Raw genomic sequence first — 27376 nt, 5'->3', positions numbered from 1 at the left:
GTAAGCCATGACAAAGTTTCCAATGACACATACCTGCTCCTCAGTCCGATGCAATGTTTAGCCACTAAAACCTCCTGCACGGGAGCGTATGAAGGCCAGTTGCTCGAAACGCCTGCTTGGCACTGAATTAGGATATCACTCAGTCCCTCAACACTGTCACACACGTTTTGGCGTTTGTTGGAAATTGTTATTGGAAAATCCAGTCTGGTTGCAGAAGACGCCAACTGTCTCTTTACAAGACGTTTCCTCTCATTGTGCTTCTATTGTTGGTCATGTTGCAGATCCAGATTCACTTTGAATACAGCCCCCATTCTTCTCCCAGATATTGCTCCCAAAATACTTGCCTCTCTGTGACTATAGCATTCGATATCTGAACGTCCTGCAAAACAGCAATCATTACATTTTCAATGCCTGAATGTAATTCGGATGCTGAATCTTGCTGTGTCGTTGTGTAATATCATGGCTGAACAACTTTGACATCAGGTCCTGTTGAATACACAATTCTTCACACGCTTCATCTCTCCAACAGGCCCAACTTATATCTCCCTCCTCATTCAATATTTCCTGTGAACCAGCTGAACTAACTCTTGACGAGAGAATACCTGACATTCACTACCCTCTGTGAGAAGAAATTTCCTCCAAACATGGATAAAAACCTATTCCTATGTTGAAAAGACGTGTTCACAGGGGTTGAAATAAGAGTAAAGAATAACCTGAACCAAGCCAATAGTTGATCAGGATGATATCAGAGATCGCTGACTAAATTGAGTAAAAGGGCATCAGGCGCAATCTCTCCACTGGCTGGAGTCATTCAGAGGACAAAGGAAGATGTTCGTGGTTGGTGGACATTATTCCTCTCTGTTCCAGCACATCTCCGCAGGAGATCCTCAGCGTAGCTTCCTTGCCAGGAACATCCTCATCTGCTTCATGAATGTCTTTCCCCAATCATAAGATAATAAGTGTGCGAAACAACTGAAGATTACACCATGTTCAGAACAATTTACTCTCCCCAACCCCTCAGTTCCAGAAACAATCTGTGTCCGTATGCAGCAAGACACGGACATCATTCAGGCTTGTGCTGTCAAAGTGTCGGGAACAGACATATAACAGCGCTGCCAGTCACTTCCACAATTAAAAGTGGAGCTCATTCGGCAACTTAAGCTGGTGGTACACAAATATAAGGAAGCCATTCAACCCATCGAAACTACTGAACAATATTATTGACAGTCGATTCAATACCCCTGCTTGTCACACAGGGAGAGAACGAGTCTATTCAGTGTCTTGATCTGTTAAACTGGGACAGGCATAGCCTGGTCATGCTCTTGAACCTGTTCTGTGGGACGGAGAGAAGGCCATGTAGCCCTGCGAGACACTTATCCAAGAGAGGGGCATGACATTGAACCTCCAACATGACAAACCTATGAAGGAGACACTGCACAGGTTGACTGCTCCATGATGTTCTTCGTGTGTCCTCAGCCCGTCGAACACAGGATACTTTAACGTGGATTGCTGGTAAGGAAGAGGGAAGCCACATGATTTGCTGCAAGTCTGAAGGAGACATCTTCCATCTCCAAGAAGGCAGACCCATTGAGGTCAGAAATTGGTGTGAATAATTAATCCTCTTACATTAAACGTCTTGTGGCAGCTGCCGGCATTGAGTATAACATGATGTTCAGTGCAGGGGCACACACCAACTCCAATGTATTAATATGGGAAGAGTTTATTCAAAGACTGGAATCCTCGTCTCTCCATCGAAAAGGGGAGTGGGTGTGGGTTCGGGGAACGTTGTCAGAGGCGCATAACTATCCAGAATCATGTTACCCAACTGAAAATAAAGCCATGGATTTGTTGGCTTATCCATATCGGTTTTTGATTTAATGAGGGATAGTACAGCTCCCTCAAGGGTCAATGCAATCACCTCTTATTCTCTCACAATGCTACAGAGTAACCTTCACTAACTCTTCATTGTGCTATCATCCCAGGGGCTAGATTGGTGAAGCTCCTTTGCACTTTGTGGCAAGGAGTATATTTCTAATACAGGAGAGAAAATCTGTCCACAATACCCCAAATACGCCGACAACCACTCTTTCAGCGTCGATCACCATAATTTTATCCCTCACCTTGCCATCTCCCTTGTTTTGTCATGACATAAAAAGCCATTTATTCTCTGTGCACTCCGACTGACGTGAAATGTAAACGTTTCTTACATCTGTATTTCAGCAACAATAAAGGCAGTACCCGAGATGTCTATGGAGATAAACATCAGTCTCTGGAATAATTTGAAAGAAACAGAATACACCTGAATTCGGGAATGGCCGCCTCCCTGAATGCAAATGAGTTGTAAGGAAGTGGGAAAAACTTAGGGGAAGGGAGCTAAGCTATCTTTCCTTTTCGTATTCTCTCACCAGATGTGAGTCACCCTTATCAGGACAGTGTGTTATACCTGTCTTCAACTGAGATTCTGGTTCAGCTCTTCCCGGATCAGTCAAAAGTAAAACACATTGCCGTGTGTCTGCAGTCATCCGGAGACCTGACCAAGGGAAGAATGATCCATTGCCTTCCCGAAAGGACATAAGGCAAGCAGATGGGCTTATACCAACAGATTATAATTTTGTGGCTGCAGATTATGAGTCAATGATTGAGCACCATGTACTTTCTTCCAGCCTGTCAGATTCAGTGGATAGAACAAGTTAATATCTCAAGTGCAATCATTTGTTAACGGAAGTGTGGTTAGAATGGACTTGAAAAAGCTGTATCTGAATTTTACAAAGGTAGAGTTCAACAGAAGTTAATATGAATACTGAGACATCTTGATGTTGGCTCTGTACAGGGTTGGTGAGAGTGGAGAATATGGACATGTAAATCTGTGCAGGAGAAAAAAGAGTTTAACAACAGTCTGTTATCTCTTTGCATTCCAGTTACTAAATTGCAAATATTAAGTTGTTAGCTATAATTTGTAAGGTAAGGAAATCTTGATTGGAATTGAAAACGTTGACTACCACCTTTCCAATATTTACGTATCAGGAGCAGCAAATCATTTCAACCTGTTTTAATATACAAATAAATGGATTTACCAGGAACACCGACTACAGCAAGGATGGGATAGTAACCACCTTGAATGATCCAAACAATATCCTGGATCCGCGATGCTAATGATATCCAAGGCTGAGAAAGATAATAAAGTCCGTCAAATAAACTGCTGTCCGTTGGTGGAGCATTCCAGTCTATTGTTCTCAGATTCTTGTCCATTATCATAATATTCCAGTCTAAAGTTCTCCGATTCCAATCTTTCCTCCCCGTCTTAGTCTGCTGATGCTTGTTCGTGCAGGCGGTGATGCTCCCGCTCAAACTGTGGAACAATGAACCGAAATGTGTGCCTTATGTATAGAAGGAGCTAATCCTCGACTGACACATTTAGAATCCACGGGGACTAACCTTAATCACATTCGCTAAACAAATAAATCCAGTTAACCACTTCTAATTCAATACGGTATTACTCTAATACAAAAAAAAACTTTTAAAATTTAGGCGTTCTGAATGGCATATATGAGTGTATCTGAGAGAATAGATTTTTGACATGGCATATCGATTTAGTGTAATCATTTAAACTGTTATGGACATTGGCGCAATGCAAGAAGATTATCAGAATTCAAGTATGCTTCTCTGTCCTCTGATAGATTTATACATTCTGTAAATGCTGATCTGTCATTACAATATCATTAAAATGTTTTGAGAACCTTTATCGTCTATAATCTAACTGAAAAATGCTCCGAAAGCAACATGGGTTTATGACAGGCAAATGTCAATATATATGTTAACAGCGAGTTGTACCTGACAAACGCAATTCTGATTGGTATTCCAGGATCAGAGAAGGCAGGTGAGGTGATGCCATTGATTGTATCGATGTCAGTGAACTGTGATAAAGTCTCATTTACTGGACTTTTTGACAGCGTGATTAAGGCATTGGACAAGAGAGAGAAAACGGTGCAAATTGGGGGAAATGGCTCCTGAGCCTGGAGAGAGGGAGATATTGTCGAGTCATCATTATTGGAACATTACTGTTTATAAATCATATGAAACACAAATTCAGGAACTCAGAGTGGGCTTAATCTTTACTGTGGTTTCCTCAAAGGTTGGGGAGATTCCACCATTGAGTTTATTGAAGATTAAGCTTGAGAGAATTCTGCAAAACGTCAAAGTGATGGTGAGATTGTAAGGTATTGTTGAAATATCTCTCTCCACATCAGTGCTGTTTAACAACGGTTACTTCACCAAAATCCTCAAAAAACAAGTAACATCTTCTGTGCAATATCAAAAAATGCCAGTTCACAGATAGGAATCAGACATACTAAGTGGCACAGCACCGAAAATCGAACTGAAACTGGGATGTGGATGAGCGGGCAGATGTGGCTGCAGTGATGAAATAGCTGAGAGCGAGAGATTTACCTAATGGTTTCGAGGCGCGTGAAATGCCGAGGCTGGGAGCACCCACCTCACTGAGAGCAGACCCTATTGACATGAATTAGGGAGCATTGGGGCATCAGGTTTGGGGGCAAGAAAACTCAGCTCCTTTGTTCTGACATGAAAATTTTTCAGCAGGCCAAATATTTGTGGATTGAGGGAGTATCTGTCCCAGGGAAAGGTCTCAGTCATATCGAGACCTCCTGCAAAGTTTTAACTCGTGGAGGGGTACGTGAACAGAGAAGAACAGAGGTAATGTTTTAGTCCTAGAGTCATCGGTGTGTACAACATGGAGACAGACCCTTCTGTCCAAACCGCCCATGCCGACCAGATGTCCCAACTCAATCTCGACTCTCTTTCGTTTGGCCCCTTCCACTGACACTCTCATTCGTTTGGCCGAACTGGTCCTCACCCTTAACAATTTCTCCTTTGAATCCTCCCACTTCCTCCAGACCAAAGGCGTAGCCATGGGCACACGTATGGGCCCCAGCTATGCCTGTCTCTTTGTTGGCTATGTAGATCAGTTGATATTCCGTAATTACACCGGCACCACTCCCCACCTCTTCCTCTGCTACATTGATGACTGCGTTGGCGCCACCTCGTGCTCCCGCGAGGAGGTTGAGCAATTCATCAACTTCACCAACACATTCCACCTTGACCTTAAATTTACCTGGACTATCTCTGACACCTCGCTCCTCTTCCTGGACCTCTCCATCTCCATTAGTGACGACAGACTTGACACTGACATTTTTTACAAACCCACCGACTCCCATAGCTACCTGGATTACACCTCTTCCCACCCTATCTCTTGCAAAAATTCCATCCCGTATTCCCAAATTCTCCGCCTCCGCCGTATCTGCTCCCAGGAGGACCAGTTGCACCATCGGACACACCAGATTGCCTCCTTCTTTCGAGACCGCAATTTCCCTTCCCACGTGGTGAAAGATGCCCTCCAACGCATCACGTCCACATCCCGCACCTCCGCCCTCAGACCCCACCCATCCAACCGTAACAAGGACAGAACGCCCCTGGTGCTCACCTTCCACCCCACAAACCTTCGCATCAACCAAATCATACACCGACATTTCCGCCACCTCCAAAAAGACCGCACCACCAGGGACATATTTCCCTCCCCACCCCTTTCCGCCTTCCGCAAAGACCGTTCCCTCCGTGACTACCTGGTCAGGTCCACAACCCCCTACGACCCACCCTCCCATTCTCGCACTTTCCACGGCCACCGCAGGAACTGTAAAACCTGTGCCCACACCTCCTCCCTCACCTCTATCCGAGGCCCTAAAGGAGCCTTCCACATCCATCAAAGTTTCACCTGCACATTCACCAATATCATTTATTGTATCCGTTGCTCCCGATGTGGTCTCCTCTACATTGGGGAGACTGGGCGCCTCCTAGCAGAGCGCTTTAGGGAACATCTCCGAGACACCCGCACCAATCAACCAAACCGCCCCGTGGCCCAACATTTCAACTCCCCCTCCCACTCTGCCGAGGACATGTAGGTGCTGGGCCTCCTTCACCGCCGCTCCCTCACCACCAGACGCCTGGAGGAAGAACGCCTCATCTTCCGCCTCGGAACACTTCAACCCCAGGGCATCAATGTGGACTTCAACAGCTTCCTCATTTCCACTTCCCCCACCTCATCCTAGTTTCAAACTTCCAGCTCAGTTACTGTCTCCTTGACTTGTCCGACCTGCCTATCTTCTTTTCCACCTATCCACTCCACCCTCTGCTCCTTGACCTATCACCTTCATCTCCTCCCCCACTCACCCATTGTACTCGATGCTACTCTCTCCCCACCGCCACCCTCCTCTAGATTATCTCTCCGTGCTTCAGGCTCACGGCCTTTATTCCTGATGAAGGGCTTTTGCCCGAAACGTTGATTTCGCTGCTCGTTGGATGCTGCCTGAACTGCTGTGCTCTTCCAGCACCACTAATCCAGTTCTTAACATCCCTGTCAACCTGGATGGCAATTTTGATGTATCTATGAACATGGACACCAAGATCCCTGTGATTCTCCACAATGCAAACAATCCTGCTTATAACACTGTATTCTGCATTTAAATTTGTCCTTCCAAAGTGAATGACTTTACAATTTTCCAGTTTGAACTCCATCTGCCACTTCTCAGCTTAGCTCTGCTAAGTGTGTTGTTGCAACCTATAACAGACTTTCGCACTATCCACAACTCCAGCAACTTCGTGTCATCGGCAAAATGACTAGCCCACTCTTCCTCTTCCTAATTTTTCCAAGTAATCATAAATCCTGTCTCTCGGAATCCTCTCCAATACGTTGGTCACCAGTGACGTGAGACTCACTGGTCTGCAATTCCCACGATTATACATATTCCCTCTCTTGAACACAAGAAAAACGTTTCCAAACCTCCAATCATTGGCACTACTCAGGTATATGGAGAGAACGCAAATATCAGTGCTAAAGACGCAGGAAGCTCTTCCCACTCTTCCTGTAGTAATGTAGGGTATAACCCGCCTGCCCAGGGCATTAACCTGTCCTTGTGTTTTTCAAACTTTTCAGCACATCCTCCTTCATAACATTAACCTGTTCTGCCATGTCAGCCTGTTTCACGTTGCCCTCACAAACGACGAGGTCACCCCCACCCCCCACCCCAACACTAGTAAATATTAAAGCAAAATATTCATCAAGGACCTCTCCTACCTCCTCTGACTTGGGTGCAAGTTCCCTCCAATATCCCTCATATTCCCTACTCTCACTTAGGTCATTTTCTTGTTGCTCATATGAGTGTAGAACGCATTTGACTTTTCCCTTCCCGAGCCGCTGAGGCATTTTATTGCGTCCTTCTCGCTCTTCTATTCCATTCTTCTGTTCCTTCCTTGTAGCCACGTAAAGTCCTCGATGATGTATTGCCTCCTCACGTGTATGCCAGCTTCCTTACTCCTCTTGGCAACATGTTCCACGTTCTTTGGCACAATGGAGAGAAAGACCTGTAAGTAGATGGAAGCTGGATATCCTGTCACTTTCAGCATGTACTGCAAGTTTCCACACACTGGACAATGATCTACCAGAGTGTTACAAAACATTGCAACGGGCTGGTTTATGTGCATCTATATGGTGGGGGTAAACCTCTCTGAGTTTTCCAAGACCATCTTCCCAATCTACACTAACCGAGGAGCAGAGTGGGATGGGACTCTGATTAAACAAGGAGCTTGACACAGAGTGTGTCATCTCATTCAACATGACCTGCAGCTTCACACAAGGGGAGGAGGGCGCTGCCAGTGGGGGTTAGGCTCACAGTTTCATTCAGTTTCTATGAACCAGGACTTTCCAGGACGGAGCGGGTGACATATCCATCACATCCCAGTGTGACGACTCCAACGTCACCATTCGTTGATGGAGGATATATATGATGGAGAAGTGAATGCAATGCTTCCTCCCTCATCAAGGAGCTGCGGGTGCATACTTGTTTTGCCAGTATAGCGTTATGCCCGTTGGTGGATATTTCTCTGTGTTGTCCCCATGTTAATCAGGAGAGGTTGATGAAGTTAAGGAACTCTCACCTAATTAATGTTGCAATGTGGTCATGCACAGAACACCATTTTGGTGAATACCCACTGTCTTGCCAGCAGCCACAGCTTCTTCTTTCAGAAGTCGTCAGCCATTCCCATCTTCTTCGGATCTCCACTTCGAGCGAAAGTATGGCATCTCCGATAAAGGTTGGCCGCTTGACACAAGTTTCAAAACACCGTCGCTCTCTTCACTCCCCACTGGTAACGAACCACATCAAAATATCCCGCGTGTACTGAGAGGTATGTGGTCACTGGGAGCATTCGGTAGGAACACATCAGAGCGAATCCGCAACTATTCTGATGCCGAAACGGCTCAGAATACACACTGTATCATGAAGTGGTGTCATCTCTCTCCATTTATATACTGCCGTTTATTCTTCCTGAAAAATAAATTCTCAGGTTCACAGTCACCCACGTTATATTCCTGCTGTCACGTTATTGTGTATTGATATCCAATATGAGGTTCTCCACATCTTCTTGATAACTTAAATTCCTGCCTATCTTAGTAAGAAGGTGTTTGTTCCACTTATCTAAACCGTTGATATTGGCTGCAAATAGTTGTGGACCGAACACTGGTCACTGTGCCACTATAGTCGTCAATTTGTGTCGAACTGATAAAGACGGATTTATCCCACATTCCTACCTGCTCACGTCTCAGTAACCAGTCCTCCCCGTATTCCTGTGCTGTAGATTTCAAAGGCTGAATGTTCACTTCCATTTCCTGTGTATCAGTCATGAGAGATGAGAAGATTTGCTCAAATGTCTGAGTAGAATTCTCGAATGGCTGAATGGCCTCTTTCTGTTCGTGTTTAAAACTCTTGAGAGGCTGCATCGGCTGCTTCAGTCCGGGTGTTGTTCGGAATGGTGCTGAACATTTGGTACCGTCAGTGACAGCGTCCTTCTAACTTAATGATGGAGGGAAGTCCATTGATGCTGCATTTGCTGATTGCCCACTGTGACTCATGGATGCCCGGTTTCCATTCTTTCGATCCTTTAGAAATATGTCATATCTCACAGGGGGTAGTGCTACAGAGCACAGTGGGGAGTACCTTCAATAGGAGAGTTAGAATTTCCCTCAGACAGGACTGTGTACCTGCTGTTCCTGGAGATAATTTTAGGATCAGATGCATCAGTGAGAAGGATTTTGGTGAAAATGTTTCCCTCTTCTTGGTACCCCTATCATTTCCCACAGTCTGCCTGCTGTGTATTTGAGGCCTTGCTGGTCAGTCAGTGGTGGGCATGTGGACACACTCTTAGTGATAGACTATGAAGTCCCACACCAAGAGTACGTTGTGCGTTCTTGTTAGCCTCAGTGCTTACTCTGATTTGTTTTTAACGTTTTGGGGAGCACAGTTTTCACCGAGGCGTCGTGTGGAGGCTAGTAGATGTCTATCATCAGGTGGTTTCCTTGACCATCGTGACCTGTTACTATTAGATTTCCAGGGTTCTAGAATCATTGTTGGGGAAATCCACGGTTAACTAATTTCCTGACTGTATCCCACGGTGCCGCCATCACTGGTGGGTCTGTCCTGCCAGTGGGACAGGATATATCCAGAGGTGGTGATGGAATTCTTTGCAACATTACCAATTAGGCCTGAATCTATGAGTATGAATGTGTCAGACTGTTTCCTAACCGGATCAATATGAGGGATAATGGTGACTATGGGCAGGGACTCATAGGCTAAAAAGGTGAATGAAAGGCACTCGATCAGAATGTGTATTTTACTCTCAAATAGCCTGAGACGATCAATGTTTACATTGAGTGAAATGGATATTATTTTATGCCATTATAGTGATATGAGTACAGTGTTACTGATATTGGCAACTGAATATCCACGACATTTTACAGCTGTGTTTGCCAGATCAACCTGAAAAGGGTGTTCGGAGGAAATAGCTGATTAAGGGATGACATCTACATTGTTATTAAAGAGGATCTTATATCAACATTTTGAGCTATTGCCATTGTCTTATTCATTTTGCGTACAAAGTTCCAGTTCAGTTGAGTTGAGTTTGGGTAGAGATTCCCAGAGTGAGGCTGACTTGGTCTAACCAAACCTCAGTGGGCGGAAGTTACTTTGTGATATGGGTCTTTATGACTCCACCGCATACTGCACCCAACAATCCTCGGAACATTCCATACCCGACATTCCCGGGAACCCTTTTTACCCGACATTCTCTGGAACATTCTATCACTGATATTTGTGAACGGCCGTCCGTCAGTGATTTGAATAAATGACAAGATCCCAACGAAGGAGATCACGTTCCAGGGAGATGGAGACACACTTCCGAAGATCCCTCAGGCAATCAAAGGGGTGAATATGTTTTCCCTGCATTTACATTTCTTCACGACGTAGGATTAGCCATAATTTAGTCTGAAAGACAGAAATTTCCAGACACTGCTTGTCTTCAAGGAACTAGGAACGATTCCTTCAGAACAGAATCATTTCACCCTTCGTTTGAGGAATTAGAAAGACGTTACCTGTGTCTGTTCTAGAATGATCTCTTATGGGGAATGTTCGAGAAACCATCTATTCGTATGGATGTGTTTCTGTGCGTTTGAGGAGGGACGCTTGCTTGCGTTTATGACATTTATTTTCAATAATTAAGAGATTTCCATTTGTTATTTCAGCTTCAATTATTAAATAAATCTCTGAATACAGTGACACATTTAAACTCTCACTGTGTCCTCAATCAAACTGGTCACTTGGCCTCCAGACTGATGCATTATGTGTTTGTTTACCTTTTTCGCAGTAAACGTACTGACGATCTACGTCCTGCTTCTTCAAGATTGGGGATTGTCTCCAAGTGTCAGACGTCACCTGGTGGCCATGGCACTGGCGGTTCTGCGGGCCATTATCCTCGAGCTGATCTGGAGACAGATTCCCATTGTTTATAACGAACCGTTTAATTTCATGAGGTCAATCCCGTGCGTAATATCCACGCCGTCCTGCTTTGTGCAGCCACTGATTGTTCGGTCTAGTTCACTATCACTTTTAAATTTGATCGGTTTGTGGCCATTTGTTGCCAATAGCTGAAAAGTAAATATTGTAGTGAGAAAGCGGTGGTTGTGATTCTGGGAACAGTGACTGTGCTGAACCGTTTAAAGAACGTTTCCTGGTATTTTTTGCTCACAGCTCATTATCAGCTGGGGAACGAGCCCTGGTTTTGTTCGTAACAAACCTTGTTCAATTTTCCCGTGTCTGGGTCACAACCGAGTTCCTCCAATACATTCTGAACCCCACTTTCCCTTTTTTCCTGATTCTTCTGCTCAATGTCTTCACCGTCAGACACGTTTTAATTACCAGCAGACCCCGCAGGAAACTCCGCGCTCACACCAAGGGGGACATTCAGTCTGACACAGAAATGAGATATCGAAAAAAAAACATCATTTTACTGTGTGTGATCTTGGCCAATTTAATCCTGTTATGGTCAACGTTAATGGTGTTTTCTATATGGAGACGGACGTGGTATACTGTGGATAACATTGCGTCTTTAGAATTCTTTGTGCGGGAACTTGGCTTTATGCTGCAGCTCCTCATTTGCTGCACAAACACCGAGATTTAAGTCGTGAACCAGACGAAGTTCAGATAGCACCTGAAGAATGTACTGAAATATCCCTTTATCCAAATTCAATCAATCGAATTCATTCATTCATTAAACCATTCGGGTTTTCACATTTCATTTCACTGTTTCAGCAATAAAATAGCCTAGCAATATGAGGGTAGTGCGGATTTATTTTGAGCTTATCGAACAGATGGTTGCAGGGAGACATTTCAATGTTTCTGTCAACTCAGGGCCAGTCTCTAAAGGCACCCTCCCACTGACTGGATCGAACAGATCTATTTCTAAACAATAAAAATTGTCACTAAAAAGCACTGAGCAGCGGAGTGAATGATGTTGTTGCTTGGCTTTGTTTTGAAGAAGCTCAGCTGGTGAGAGACAGATTCAGTCCCAAGTCCTGGTCCTCAGGGAAGAGGAGGAGACCGGTGCCTGAGCTCACGAGTTCGGTCTATGTCACTCTGTCCTTGCTTTCGCAGATGGGACTCCCACTTCGAATTGGCCTTTGGCAAAATTCATTTCTACAGCCCGTTCACCCCATCTCAACTCAACGGGATCCGTCTTCCTCTCTCTCCATCTATCTCTCTATCACACGCTCTCTAGCCTCCACCCTCAGCTCCTCACTTGCACTCTCTCTCCCTCTTTCTCCTCATTTCACTCCCTCCCTCCACATAATCACTTTCTCACTCCGTCTCCCTTTCACTCACTCTCTTCCCAAATCTCTCTCTGTATCTCAACACTTGTCGCTCCACCTGCTACCACTTTTCTTTCACATACTAACATTCTCTCTCACTCTCCTTATAACGCTGTCTCTCTCCCGCCTTTCTATCTCTCCAACAACCCGACCATATCTGTCTATCCTCTACTCCACTCCCCAGCATCTCAACCCATCCCCATCAATGGGTCAGAGGGAGACGGTAGGGGAAGCAAAAGAGAGTGAGTCGGAAAGAGATTGAAGAAGGGAATGGAATGAGATTCAGTCAGAGGAAAAGGAAGGATGAGAGAGAGAGAGAGAGAGAATGCGCATGGAGGGAGAGAGAAGAGAGAGACCGGGGTATTGAAAGAGCGAGTGGAGAAGAGAGAGTGGGAGTGCGGAGAGGGAGAAAGTATCGGAGGGTGCAGAGGTAAAGAGAAATACAGCTGGAAGCGGGTAGAGCGATTGAGTGGGAACAGGTAGATATATAGAGTGGTTAGGGCGGAGAGAGAGTGTGGAGGGAGTGGAGTGAGAATGGGAGGGGAGAGAGAGGAGACAGAGATTGGGGAAGAGAGAGATTCGGAGGAGTAGAGGGACAATGGGTCGTGGATGGTGACGGAGAGGGAAGTGGACTAGAGAGTAGGAGGGGAAGGACAGTGGGAGGGAAGCAGGGTCAGAGAATGTTGGGTGGGCATTGGGAGAGGAAGAGATTGTGGGATGAATGTTGACAGAGTAAGGGAGGAATAAAACACAACATGAGAGAAAGAGTGACGTTAGAAAGAGAAATGGGAGAGGGGAGAAATATATCGAGAGAAATACGGAGTGGGGAGTGTGGGTGGTGTGTAGAGAGAGTAATCTGGGGATATCGAGTGACAGAAAGTGATGTTGAGAGAGTGAAAATGAGAGGAATGTGGAGTATAAGAGAGAGAGAGAGAATGAGGTCGAGACAGCGGGCGAGTGGGACGGAGAAGACAGAGAGAGAGAAAAAGAGAGTGAACGAGTTAGAGAAAGAGAGAGTGTGGGATGGTGGTACTGAGAAAGAGAGAGAGAGAGGGAGTGAGGTAGGGAGAGAGGGAGAGCCAGACGGGTGCAGACAGTGAGAGGGAGATGTTTGGAGAGAGAGACAGCGTGGGTGGGAGAGGATAGAGACACAGAGTAAGGGGTAGAGCGAGAGAGAGGAGTGAGTTGCAGAGAGAGAGTTAAAGGGGCAGAGGGTAGGAGAGTGTGGGAGGGGTGTAAAGGTAGGAAAAATGTGAACAGGGTAGAGGGAGAGAGACAGAGTGTGTGGGAGGGAGTAGACATGGAGAGTCGGTTTGGGGAGGAGAGAGGGAGCGTGTGGTTTGTACATGAAGCGAAAGAGAGTGAGGGAGGTTTGTGGAGCGATAGAGTTGAAGCGGGTGGAGAATAAGGGATAGTCGGACCGGTGTGGAGAGGGAAATATCAAGAGAGTGGTGGGAGTAGAGAAGAGAGAGTTGCCGGGGTAGAGAGAGTGGAAGCGGGGCAGAGATGTTGGGAGAAGGATAGAGAGAGTGTGAGAGGGGATAGAGAGAGAGGGACCCGGGAGAGTGTGTGGGTGTGCGTTGAGGAGAGAAAGTGGGAGGGTTCTAAGAGTGACGAGTGGGATTGTGGTAGAGAGTGGCAGAGAGGTAGAGAGAGAGGGAAAGAAGGGAGAGACAGAAAGGATGGGGATGGAGAGAAAAAAGAATGGGAGTGCTTAGAGAGGGAGAGAGTGGGAGAAGGGTAGAGTGTGACTGATAGAGCGAACTAGAGAGAGAGAGAAAGACAGACAGCGACAGGGAGTGGAAGGGGTGTGCAAAGAGAGACAGAGACAGAGTGGGAGGCAGTAGAGAGGGAGAAACAGTACAGAGAGAAAGAGCGAGAGTGGGAGTGGAATAGCGAGAGTGAGAGTGAGAATGCGAGCGGTGTAGACAGTGGTGGGGGTGTAGAGAGAGAGATAGAGTGGAGGATGTATATTGCGCGAGTGGGAGGAAGTCGAGACAGAGTGAGAAGGGGTAGATAGAGAGAGAAGGAGAGGAAGATGGAGAGTGTGGGGGATGGAGAGACAAAAAGAGAAACAGACAGAGAGAGAGAGCAAGAGAGAGTGGGAAGGATGTAGCGAGAGAGAGAGAGACAGAGAGAGTGGACGCGGATGGAAAGTGTGAGAAGCAGAGGGGGAGAGTGAGTGATGGTGGTGAGTACAATGAACGAGGGGGAGGTGGTTAGAGAAAGAGTGGGGGTGGTTTAGCGAGAAAACGGAAGGGGTAGACAGACAGTGTGTGGATGTGGGTAGAGAGAGTATGTGAGTGTGGCAGAGAAAGAGATTGGTAAGAAGTAAAGAGAGAAAGGGAGAGAGGGGTGATATTAGACAGAAAGAGAGAAAGTTGGGAGAGAGAGGGGTTGTGAATAGGGAATGGAGGCAGAGAGAGTGAGAGGGATTTGAGAGACAGAGAGTGTTACGAGGGTAGAGAGAGACTGACAGAGATGAAGATAGGGGAGGCGAGAGGGAGAGAGTGTGAGGGTTTATAGAGGGTCAGAGGGGGACGGTGTGGAGAGAGCCTGTGGGAGGGGGAAGGTGGGGCAGTCGGCTGGGAGAGCGGCAGAATGGCAGTGGAAAGAGAGCGAGAGCGGGGTTAGAGAAAGAATGGGAAGGTGTTCGAGAGAGAGAGATAGAGATAGATTCTTGGAGTAAGCCGAGTAAGAGTGAGCTCCAAAGGAGTAGAGAGGAACTGTTGGAGGGGAGTAAGATGGAGAAGGAAGGGAGTAGATCAAGATTGGGAGGCTGGTAGAGATCCAGAGTGGGAGACTGATCGAGAGAGTGTGATGAGGTTAGACAGAGTGGGAAGTGTAGACAGAGGGGGTTTAGAGAGAGAGACTGGGGAGCAGGGGTAGAGAGAAAGGGACAGCTCGGGAAGAGTGCAGAGAGAGATTGTGGGAGGGCTGAGAGACACCGAACAGAGAGAGAAGGAAGAGGGTAAGGAGAGATTTGGAGGGTGGTAGAGAGAGTGGAAGGAGATAAGAGAGAGAAAGGGTGGTTGGTATTTGAGAGCTTGAGTGCGATGGCACAGGGAAATTACGTGGGAATATATTAGAGAGAGAGCGAGAAAGATTGGGGTAGACCGAGAGAAAGTGAGGGGAGAGAAAAAGAGGGAGCGAGTAGAGAGAGGGAGATAACTTTGGAAAGTGTGGAGAGAGATGGAACGAAAGTGGGAGGGGGTAACTAGAGAAAGTGGGACGGGTGCAGAAAGAGAGTAGGAGGGTGGAAGAGAAAGAGATTGGTGGGGTAGAGTGAGCGTTTGGGAGGAGTTATAGAGAGACAGACAGAGAGAAACAGAAACAGAGAGCAGCAGAGAGGGGGAGGGGTCTGGAGGCAGAGAGAAAGAGAGTGAGGGTTAGAGACTGAAGGGTGTGTGGAAGGGAGAGAGAGTTGAATGAGGGTAGAGATTGAGGGGGAGAGGCAGAGAGAGAGAGACAGAGAAAGAGAATGTGTGACGCTGTTGTAGTGAATGAGAAATGGAGGGGGAAAAGAGTGAGTAGGAAGGGGGCATAACGAGAGAGAAAGTGGGATGTTTTTAGAGAAAGAGAGTGTGGGACTTGAGTAGGGAGTGAGGTAGAATGGGAGGTGGGAGAGAGTGTGTGAGGCGGGTAGAGGACGAATGGGTGGAGTAGAAAGCGGAAAAGAGTGAGTGGAAATTGGTTCGAGAGAGAACTGGCCCCGGATGGAGAGAAGAGTGTTTGGGGAAGAGAGAGAGAGAGGAACGGGTAGAGAGACATTGTGAGTTGTTTAGGGAGAGAGTGGAAGTCGTGTTGAGCGATAAGGTGGTTGGGGGTTCGGGAGAGAAGAAAGGGAGGCCAGAGAGAAAGAGAGAGAGAGTGGGAGATTCTTGAGAGAGTGAAGAAGAGAGATACGGAGGAGTGTAGAGAAACAGTGACTGACAGAGAGACAGAGAGAGACAGGCAGCCAGAGAGAGTGGAAGGGGTTTGCAGAGAGTGCGAGACCGATAGAAAGACAGTGACAGAAAGAGGAGAGAGATAGAGATAGAGAAAGAGAGACAATGCTTGGGGTGTGAGGAGAAAGTGAGAGAGTGGGAGGTGCGTAGAGAAACTGAGAGTGAGAGTGGGAGTGAGGAAGAACTTTTGGGAAGGGGTAGTAATGTGGGTGGCAGTGTTTAAAGAGAGAGAGTGGGTAGGAGTTAGTGAGAAATAATCGGAGTGGTTCGAGAGAGGGGGAGAGGGTAAATAGAGAGAGGGAATAGGTAGAGAGAGGAAGAGTTGGAGGTTGTTAGAGAGAGACTGAGTGGGAGGAAGGAGAGAGAGGGACAAGGAGAGAGAGAGAGATAGGTAAAGAGAGAGCAGCAGAGAGTGGGAGGAACATGGAGAGAGTAGGAGAGGGTAAAGAGAGTGAATGTGGGAGGGGTTATAGAGACAGAGACAGAGAGAAACAGAAAAAGAGACCGAGAGAGAGTCGGATGTGTGCAGATAGGCAGAGACAGAGTGGGGGATATAGAGACTGAGTGGGAGTGGGTTAGGGAGACAGAGTGGTAGGAGTGTATAGAGAGAGTGGGCCAGGTAGAGAGCGAGACAGTAAGACAGACTGGGACACGGTTGGAGTGAGTGAGAAAGCGAGTGGGATGAGAGAGAGTCCGAAGGAGGTATAGAGAGAGAGAGGGAAGGTATCGACGAAAGAGAGCGTGCGAGTGAAATACAGAGAGAGGGGGAGTGGGAGGAGGGAGAGAATGGGAGGCGGGTGGAGAGAGAAAATGGGAGGACTGTAGAGAGAGGGACAAAAAGTCAGTGGAAGGCGGTTCGAGAGAGAGTGGCGGGGAATAGAGAGACAGTGTCGTCTGGGGCAGAGAGAGTTTGGATGTTGTAGAGAGACAGTGGGAGTTGATTAAAGGGAGAATAGACATGCTGTAGAGAGAGAAAATGGATGGGGATTAGGGAAAGAGAAAGGAGGCGAGAGAGAGTGTGTGTGGATGATGGAGAGAAAGTGAGGTTTTTTTGAGAGAGAAGACGGAGGAGGGTGGCTAGAGAGTGACTTACAGAGAGGTTGCCGGAGTGACAGAGAAAGACAGAGGGAGAAAGTGGAAAGAGTTTGCAGAGAGCGTGAGACAAAGTGACAGTGGGAGGCAGCAGAAGGAGATACGAAAACAGAGAATTATAGAGAGTGGTTGGAGTGTATAGAGAAAAAGAGAGAGCGAGAGGTGAGTTGAAAGATTGAGAGTGAGAGTGGGAGTAAGGTAGAGATTGTTGTAAGTTGTGTAGTGCATGTGGGAGTGTGTAGAGAGAAAATGGGGAGAAGTGTGGTGAGAGAGAATGGGAGTGGTTAGAGAAAGGGGTTAGAGGGTAGAGAGAGAGGGAATGGTAGAGAGAGAGAGAGAGAAGGTGGGGGATGTTAGAGGAGGGAGAGAGAGAGCGACATATACAAAGCGAGAGAGACCAAAGAGAATAGGAGGGAGGTAGAGAGAGGAGGAGTGAGAGAGAAAGAGAGTGGGACATGGATGAAGAGAGAGAAGGGGGATCGAGAGAGATTGGGGAGATAAGAGAGAGTGGGAGGATCTTTGACAGAGAGTGGGAGGGGGTTAGAGAGTGAGGGAGAATGGTTTGGGGTTGGAGAGAGAGGCAGGAGAGAGAGTGTGTGCGGGTAAGGGGTGGAGAGAGAGTGTGTGAGGGTTTTGAGAGAGTTGGAGGAGGGCGGAGAAAATGTGACCAAGAGAAATGCAGACAGAGAGAGAGTGCAAGGGGTTTGCAAAGCGAAAGACCGAGAGAGAGAGTGGGAGCGAGTATAATGAGTGAGACACCGTGAGAGAGAGTAGTTCAGGTTCAGAGAGAAAGATAGAGGGAGGAGATAGAGGCAGGAAGAGGAAGTGCAGGAGTGGAGTAAAAAGACAGAGAGGGACAAGAGAGAGGCAGAGGGGGTAGAAAGAGAGCACGATTGACAGCGACGGAGTAGAGAAAGGCAGTGGGAGGGGAGAAGAGAGGGAGAGTGGGATGGAAGAGAGATAGTGTGAGGTATAGAGAGAGAACGTGGGAAGTGAGGGAGAGTGGGACGTGGTATAGAGGATATAGAGTGGGACGGTGCAGAAGGAGAGAGTGGGAGGGGGTAGAGAGAAAGTGGGTGTAGAGAGCGCATGTACGGTTTTATAGAATGTGAGAGTGGGAGGGTATAAACATAGAGAGACGGACTGAGCGAGAGGGACTTGGAGAGCATTGAGCGAAACACAGAGAGTGAGAAGGAAGTAGAGAGAGACTGTGGGAGTTTGGAGAGAGAGAGAGGGAGGGGGAATGAATGAGAAGGAGCTTAGTGAGATGTGGGAGGGTGGCAGACAGGGAGTGGGATGGAAAGAGAGCGAGAGTAGCAGGGGACGAGAGATAGAGAGGGGGAGGGGAGAAAAATACAGAAGTGGTGGGCGGGAAGAGAGAGTAAGTGTGTAGAGATAGAGTCGGGGTAGAGACTGCGTGGAAGGGGTGGACAGAAAGTGAGAGAGCGAGGGTGTCAGAGAGGGTGTGGGAGTGTGAAGAAATAGAGGGCTGGAGAGTGCGAGAGAGAGTGGGAGGGGGTAGACAGACAGACCGAGAGTTCGAAGGGATCAGAGAGAGAGTGCGGGAAAGAAAAGAGAAATCAACCTAATCCAACTGTTCCAGGAAGATACCGTATTTCCAACAGCTTCTGTGAGCAGAATAACTTCAGCAGTACGATAATATTGGAGACAATCTTAATTTTCTTTTGTTATGAAATCAACTGCCATTGGGAAAATAAGCTCTTTCGAATTAATATTCTGCAGTGTTTTTATTTTTTCACTTGTCTTCATTTGTGTTCGTGTGTGTATATGCGTCTCTGTATGTGTGTCCTAGTCTGTTGGTGTCTGTGTTAGTGCATGTTTCAATATGTCTCGGTTTGTAAAGAAAGATAAATATTGATTCATATATTTACAATGTCCAAACTGTTTGTCATTTACCTTTCCATCCTTGCTGGAGACATTTTGCGTTGACTTTAAATACGTTTGAACAAATTTAAGATATCTACCTGACTTGTCCCTCACATTGCACCAAACTCAATCTAATACTGATGTTATGGAGTCGGCTAGTTACCCTCATAATATTTTATGATAGTAGGCACGATTTTAACTTTATTCATATTGAAAAGGCGGATGTGGAGTAGATAATCTCGGTGCAATTCAGCTGGTCAAACCACTCGCTGGAAGCAAAACAGTGTTCTTAAAATCACTGCATTTGAAACACGAAAAAGAAATTTAGAATAATTAACGATTTAAAAACACTACCGCCAGTCAGGAATCATCTGCTGAAGAATGGAGCCTTTTTCCCACTTCAGCAACGTCTGTCACAGCTGCCAGTTTCTCTGCTACAACTAAAGTAAACCAGATGAACATTCTAACTGAGAAAACTGGTCACTTCACTGCCATTGTTAAACGAGGCTTCTCTGAGACACTTCTGCACGTCTGCCTTTCCAAACTCTTTTGGAAAAAAAAGGAGCCACGAACAAAATAATCTTGTTAAAGCGGGAGTAGAAAATGAAAACATCACCCTCGAACCTTTGTCGAAACAAGGATAAAGATGTATTCTCAAACAGCAATTTAAGTGCAAATTCCCTTGCCCACAAGTTTGTGGGGTCTGTATGTTTGCATTAATTCAAAGTTGTCTTACTTAGGTATTTGACAGAAATGTGATTCAAAGGTAATAAACTACAGATAAGGAAGTGTGGCTGAGACCGCAACCAAATCAACCACGCTCTCAGTGCCTGGTTTAGAACGCGCAAAGTGTCCAATGACCCACTCCTGGTCCATCGCACTTTCTTGCTTTGTTATGCAGTCCCATGAATCTGCTAGCCAGGGGCAGTTGGGGTGCACTTTCCCCTCGTACGTGGACCACAGAAACAGCTGAGACCATTTAGCCCCTCAGGCCTGACACACCCAGTTTGGTATGGGGTTTAAAAGTGTTCTTAGGAAAAAGAAATGAATTTCGATGTGAAGCAACTGGGTCGTCTCTCCTTACACAAGTTCCGATGTCTCCATTTGAAATTCTTGTTGTGGACCCAGATTTTCTGTGGGTACAGTTCCTGCGCTCCCACCCTCCCGGCTCCCATACCTCACCCACGAATCACTCACAAAATCCTCTGGTCTGTCTGACTGCAGCATTCCTCAGCAGATTTTCCAGGAAATTACCAACCACCTACTTTCCAGTAAGATGAAGAGAAAACTCAGAAATTGGTCATTCGCCCCTCTCACCATAAAACAGCCTTGCCCGACAATAAGACCATGAATGGTCTGCTCTTGGCCTCAACTTGTCTTTGATGCCCAATTCCTTGTCGCTCTTAATTCCCTGACCGGTCAAAAATCCCTCGAGCACAACCCATGGTAAATATCCCATTGTCCTGGTTCCCCAATTCACTGGAATAGAGGTGTCTCACCAGTTAATCCGTTTTGTTAGAAGGAAACACTCTGCACATAAACAGTGGGTTCTACTGAATTGGAAGGAAGATACAAACACGAGTTTGGTGTGACTGGTCCGAATGCCAAGGCAGTAATTTGACTGAGTGTCAGGGCGCTGACGTCGAAACCATCTGCTAATTAAATTGAACACCCCAGAAAAGCTCTCCTCGCCTCGTAAAGACTGAATGAAAATCAATGATTTCTACTGCGTAAAGAAATGAAATAACAATTTTTTATGCTATTTCTGGCAGTGAACAGGAAACAAAACGATCAACAAAACTAATCCCCTTTCTCTTAACGAATCACTCTCGAACCCCAAGCGATATCAAAGTGTTACTCCAATAACATAATTAATAAATATTGATGTAACATAATCACTCAAACTCCATACATTCCTAAGTTGTCTTCTTCCGATCACCCGATTATGCTATTTTCTTCTAGATTCTGATTTAGCTCTCATCTCCTTGGAGCGACTTCTTACTTTTACTGTGAGTATTTGTAGAATTCTTACATTTTTGTAAAGATTAGAATGCAAAACTTCGAGACTATTTTGATGCAGTCTGAACTGAGAGGCTTCGAATTCACAAACGGTCCATATCGCAGATCGAAGAAATAATGTTGCAGATGCTTTGAATCCGAGGGCTAAAAATTAAATTTAAACAGATAACGCAGAACTCTTACTGTCCAAACTTATCGAGTACGCACGCAGAATCAGTAAAGAGTGCGTAACTTTAGATTACCTATTTATGTATTTTGCAAAAAGGGTATTAAGGTTCAGAGAAAAAGAAGAAAAATGAAGCCATCTTTTAATTATGACAGTTCATCTTCTTTAACAGAGAGGTGCTTTTCTGAGCTGAGAGATTCTGAGAGCACGTGTGTGACATGTTGGCAGGTGCAGAGATTACTGTGAATTTATAATATGTAACAATCAGCGTGACATTGGGTTTTGATTTTAATAGCAACCGGATTTGAATGTAGCCAATTGATTTAAGTTATGTTCAGTATCACAAAAATCAAGGGAATTGAAATTTGATTGTTTTGAAACCATTTGGTTAATGACGGGGTCTTCAGAAACGAAACAAGGAAGGACATTTTGAAAATTACCCAAAGCTAGCTGCCCACCGAGAGCACGTGTAATTTGCAAGGGCTCTCAAAACTGTCAATGACAAGTATCAGAATATGCCATCTTTTAAAACATCGGAGAAACAATTTATCACTAAAAAATATTCACAGTAAAAAGAATGAAGGCCGCCCAGGAGAAGACCGCAGAAACAGAAGGACAGAAGAAATCAGCAGAACGCAAAGCACACAGGGAAGGTTAGAGATTCTGAATTCAGCAAGGAAGAGAGCATAAAAGACTGCTTGGACTTTGAGAAATTAAGTTCATTTAATGTTTATTAATCATGTTATAAAAGGAGTATTTTTAATAGAGTTTGGTCAGATTGTGCGTATTTAAGAAAGAAGGGGGTCGAGTTTGTTAATTGCTTTGCTTCGTTTTCAGTGTTAGAATTAGCAGCATAAATTACATTATTTCCATAAACTTTGGAATGGCAGGGTTTTCTTTCTCACTGACTCTATTAGCAGATTCCGTGGCAAGACAAGGTTTTGTGGGGTATTTAATTTAATTAGCAGACGGTTTCGAAAACAATGCTGACAAGAAAAGTATTATTATTTTCCTCACAACTGGCATCAAGCTATCCACTACATTTTTTTTCTGTTTTCGCTCTCCATCCTGTTTGAAATATTCGCTGTCACAATCGCTACTTTGTCATCTGCGGGATCCTCTCAGGAATCTAAAGAGTATTGAAGAACTTTGATCTCCCTCAATAGTTCGAAATGTGGCTTGTAGAACGAATGAATTTACGGGAGTAAAAGATCCATTGTGTGTATACCAGTTTTGGAAAAATAAATCCAGCAAGCTCAATCTTCAAGCTGCATGTATATTTCGCCATTTATCTGGTGCAGAGTTCAACCACTCTTCACCGCAATGATTTCTTTTCGAGTAATTCCTCTTCTAATTTCTTTGGGTTTCTCAATTCCCTGGGTCACCCATTTTCCTGATATTTATGGACGATTTTCTGTTACATCCTCTGTGGAGACAATGCCAACATATTCATGTCACTGCGCAGGTAGATAGCCTCTGTTACCCCCTAAATACACCAGAGGATGACACTGAAGATAACAGAGATAAGGAGGTATGTGCAGGCTGCAGCAATTTACAAAAAACAGGAGGTGGTAAAGAACATAACGAGTTTACAAAGGTCGAATAGTGTCAATTCTGGAAGAAGTTTTTATAGATAAGAAGGTTTTACTTGCAGACGGATGTTGGAGAAAATAAAGATGCGTGTTCACACTGAAGCAGGTGACAGCGACGGAGAGTTGTAGGCGTTAGAGCAACAGACAAAGATAGTGAGGTGATTCTGGATAATGTGACGGGTAGGGAGTGGGTGTAAGTGCTGGGAAATGTTACAGTGGTAGGGAGTGAGTTTAGTTGCTGGAGGATATAACAGTGATAGCGATTGGATGTAGGTGCTCGAAAATGTTACATGTTTAGGAGGTGGGTACAGAGGATGGAGAATGTTACAGGGATAGGGAGTGGCTGTAGGTGCAGAAGAAAGTTACAGAGAGGGAGTTGTGTTGTTCCTGGAGAATGATACAGGGATAAGGAATCTGTGGAGGTGCTGGGGTATGTTTCAGGTAAAGGGAGTCGGTGTTGTTGCGAGAGGATGTTGCAGCGATAGAGAGCGGTTGTAGGTGATGGAGAATTTTACAGGGATACGGATAGGTGCAGGTGCTTGAGAATGTACAGAGATATGGAGCGGATAGGTGCTGGAGAATGTAACAGGGATAGGAAATGGGTGCAGTAGCTGGGCAATGTTACAATGATAGTGAGTGGCTGTGGTTGCAGGTGACGTTTATTGAGATAGAGAACATTGAAGCAGACGGAGGAGGTACAAAGTGGAGAGGAAGCTGGATGAATTTACTCAGAGAGCGAAAGGAAAACGAAAGAGGTGATTACAGAGTTTTGGAGAACTGCTGATCGAGGAGGTGGTTGCAAAAATAGAGAAGATTGAAATCGTGAGAAGATAACATTCGCTTTACGGCATGGTAGTTGAATCGAATAGGAAATCAAGGCTGGATACATCTCAGGTATATGAAAGCAAGGCTAGAGAATTTATTGAAATAGAAAAACAAGTCTGGAGTTGTTACAAAAGTAGGAAAGCAAGGCTGGAAATGTGAAAGGGATCAAGGCTGGAGATGTCACATAGATCAGAAAGTACGGCTGAAGATGTTACAGAGACAGGAAAGCAAGGCTGGAGATTTTACACAGATTTGAAAACCAGAATGGGAATGTTACAGAGGTAGGAAATGAAGGCAGAGATGTCAAACAGTTAGGAAATCAAAGATGGAGATGTTACTGGGATTGGAAGTATGGGCAGAATATGTAACAGACATAGCAAAGCAAGTCTGGAGATGTTACAGAGACAGGAAAACAAGGCTGGAGATGTTACAAAGATAGGAAAGTAAGGTTAGAGATCTTTCACAGACAGGAACGGAAGGCTGGAGATGTTAGAGATACAGGAAAGCAAGGCTGGAGATGTCACACGGATTGGAAAGCAAGACTGGAGGTATTACTGAGAGAGGAAAGCCTGCCTGGAGATGTTTATGAGACAGCAGAGCAAGTCTGGAAATGTTATAGCGATATGAAACCAGGGCTGGAGTTATTACATAGTTAGGGAAACAAGGCTGGAGATGTAAATGTTAAGGAAAGCGTGGCTGGATATGTTATGGAGATAGGAAAGAAAGGCTGGAAATGTGATAAAGTTAGTAATGCAAGGCTGGGGATGTTATCGAGATACGAATACAAGGGTCGAGGTGTTGCAGACGTAGGAGAGCATGGCTGGAAATGTTATAGAGATAGCAAGTCGGGACTGGACATGTTATGAAGACAGGGAAGCAATGATAGAGAAGTTACAGAGATAGGCAAGTAAGGCTGGTGATAATACAGCAACAGGAAATCAAGGTCTCAGTCATTACAGAAAGAGGAAAGCAGGGCTGGAGACGTTGCAGAGATAGCAGAGCAATGCTGAAGGCATTTTACCCATAGGGAAACAAGGCTGAAGACGCTTTTGTGTTTGGAAAACAAGACGTGACATGTTTTGGCGGTAGGAAATCAAAGATGGTGATCTTATAGAGATAGGAAATGAAGCCTGGAAAGGTTACAGAGTTAGGATTTCAAGTCTGGAGTTGACACCACAAGGCTGGAGATGTTAGGAAAGTTGAAAGCAATGCGGGATTTGTTTGGATATTTGAAAGCACAGCGAGAGATGTTACAGAGATAGAAAAGCAAGGCTGTAGACGTTATAATGATAGAAATGCAATGTTGGATATTATACAGAGAAAGGAGTGCAAAACTGGAGACATTATAGAGTTGGCAATACAAGGCTGGGATGACAAAGGGATAGGAAAGGAAGGCTGGTGATGCTACTTCGACAGGAAAGCAGGTCTGGAGCTTTTCCGGAGATATGAAAACAAGGCTTGCGATATTACACGGACAGGAAAGCAGCATTGGCGATGTCAGAGACATAGGAAAGCAGGGCTGAAGACATTACGTGGATTGAAAAGCAACGCTGGAGATGTTACACAGATATGAAAGCAACGGTGGATATGTTACAGAGTTATGAAAGCATGGCTCGAGCGGTTACATTAATAGGAAAACAAGGTTGGAGATGTTATTGAGATAGAAAAGCAGGGCTGCAGATGTGACATGGATAGGAACGCATCGCTGGTGATGTTATAGAATGGGAAACTAAGACTGGTGCTATTACAGGGATAGGGAAACAAGGTGGAGATGGTCCTTACGTAGGAAAGCAATTCTGGAGATGTTACATGGATAGGAAATCAAGGCAGGAGATTTTACAGAAATAATTAACCAAGGCTGGAGATGATGCAGAGATAGGAAAGCAAAGATGGAGATTATACATGGAGATGAAAGCAAGGTTGGAGACATTACAGCGAAAGGCAAACAAGGATGGAAATATTAAATAGATACGATAGTATGGCCGGAATTGTTACAGAGGTAAGATTTCGGGGCTGCAGATGTTATTGAGATAGGGCAGGAAGGGTCGGGATGTTACAGGGATAGAAAAGCAAGACTGGAGATGTTACAGAGATAGGAAAGTTAGTTTGCAGATTGCACAGGATGTGAAAGCAAGGCTGGAGAAGTTACATAGATAGGAATGGAACACCAGAGGGCTTATAGAAATAGGAGATCCAAGCTGCAGATGTTATAGAAATAGGAAAACAAGATTACAGATTTTGCAGAGATTGTAACACAAAGCTGGAAGTGTTACATCGATGGGAATGCAATGTTAGATGTCTTACAGTGATAGGAAAGCAAAACTGAAGATATTTCAAAAAATAGGAAAGCAAAGCTTGAGACGTTACACAAATAGGAAAGCGATGCCTCAGATTTTATAGAGATAGGAAAGCAAGGTGGTAGATAATTCAAAGGTAGGGAAGGAAGGCTGGAGATAATAGATAGACCGGAACAGAAGGCTAGAAGTATTAACCAGATCAGAACACAAGCTTGGAGCTGTTAGAGAGTTCGAAAAGCAAGGCTGGGAATGGCCCACATACAGAAACGCAAAGCTGGAGGTGTTGCAGAGATAAGAAAACAATGCTGGAGACTTTACAATGCTGGAGACTTTACATAGGTAGGAAAGCAAGGCTGGGGATTTTTCAGAGACAGGAAAACAAGGCTGGTGATGTTACTCATTCAGCAAAGCAAGCCCAGAGATGTTGTAGAGATCAGCTGGCTGGGCAGATTCTTTTAGAGAGATAGAAAAACAACGGTAGAGATGTTACATCGTAACGCAAGATAGAACTGGAGATGTTACAGAGAGAGGATAGGACGGATGGAGATGTGACACAGGTAGGAAAATAAATCTAGAAATGTTACAGAGAGAGGAAACCAAGAGACTGGCGACTATGTAGACATAGAAAATCAACACTGGATGTGCTACAGCGATAGGAAAGCCAGGTTGGGGATGTTTCCGACATAGAAAACAGAGATAGGAAAGGAAAGCTGGATATGTTACAGAGATAAGGAAGCAAGGCTGGAGATGTTACAGAAATTGGAAAGCAATTCTGGTGAAGTTACAAAAGTAGGAGAGCAAGGCTGGAGATGTTATGGATATCGGAAAGCTGAACAGGAGATGTTACACAGAAAGGAAAGCAACGCTGAAGATTTTAAAGAGACCCGAAAGCAAGGCTGTTCATGTTACAGGCATAGGAAAGAACAGCGAGTTTTCAAAAGATTTGTTGCTCAGGTTGAGGTTGTGGATGTCGCCTTGCTCTCTGAGCTGGACTGTTCGTTTTCAGACGCTATGCCACCATACTAGATAACATCAGCAGCGAGCCTCCGGATGTAGCACTGTGCAGGGCACACTTTCGATTCATATGTTTAGGTTTCCTCGGGTTGCTGATGTCATTTCACCACAGGAACAGAGGTAACAAAGCAAGGCTGGAGATATTATAAAGGTAGGAAAGCAAGTCTGGAGATGTTGCACAGACACGAATGCAAGGCTGAAGATAATACAGAGATAGGAATGCACATCAGGAGATATTCTCGAAATAAAAAAGCATGGCATCAGATGTT

The sequence above is a fragment of the Chiloscyllium punctatum genome, chromosome 43 (assembly GCF_047496795.1).
Source record: "Chiloscyllium punctatum isolate Juve2018m chromosome 43, sChiPun1.3, whole genome shotgun sequence".
Taxonomy (NCBI): Eukaryota; Metazoa; Chordata; class Chondrichthyes; order Orectolobiformes; family Hemiscylliidae; genus Chiloscyllium; species Chiloscyllium punctatum.
Note: the sequence above shows the minus strand (reverse complement) of the source record.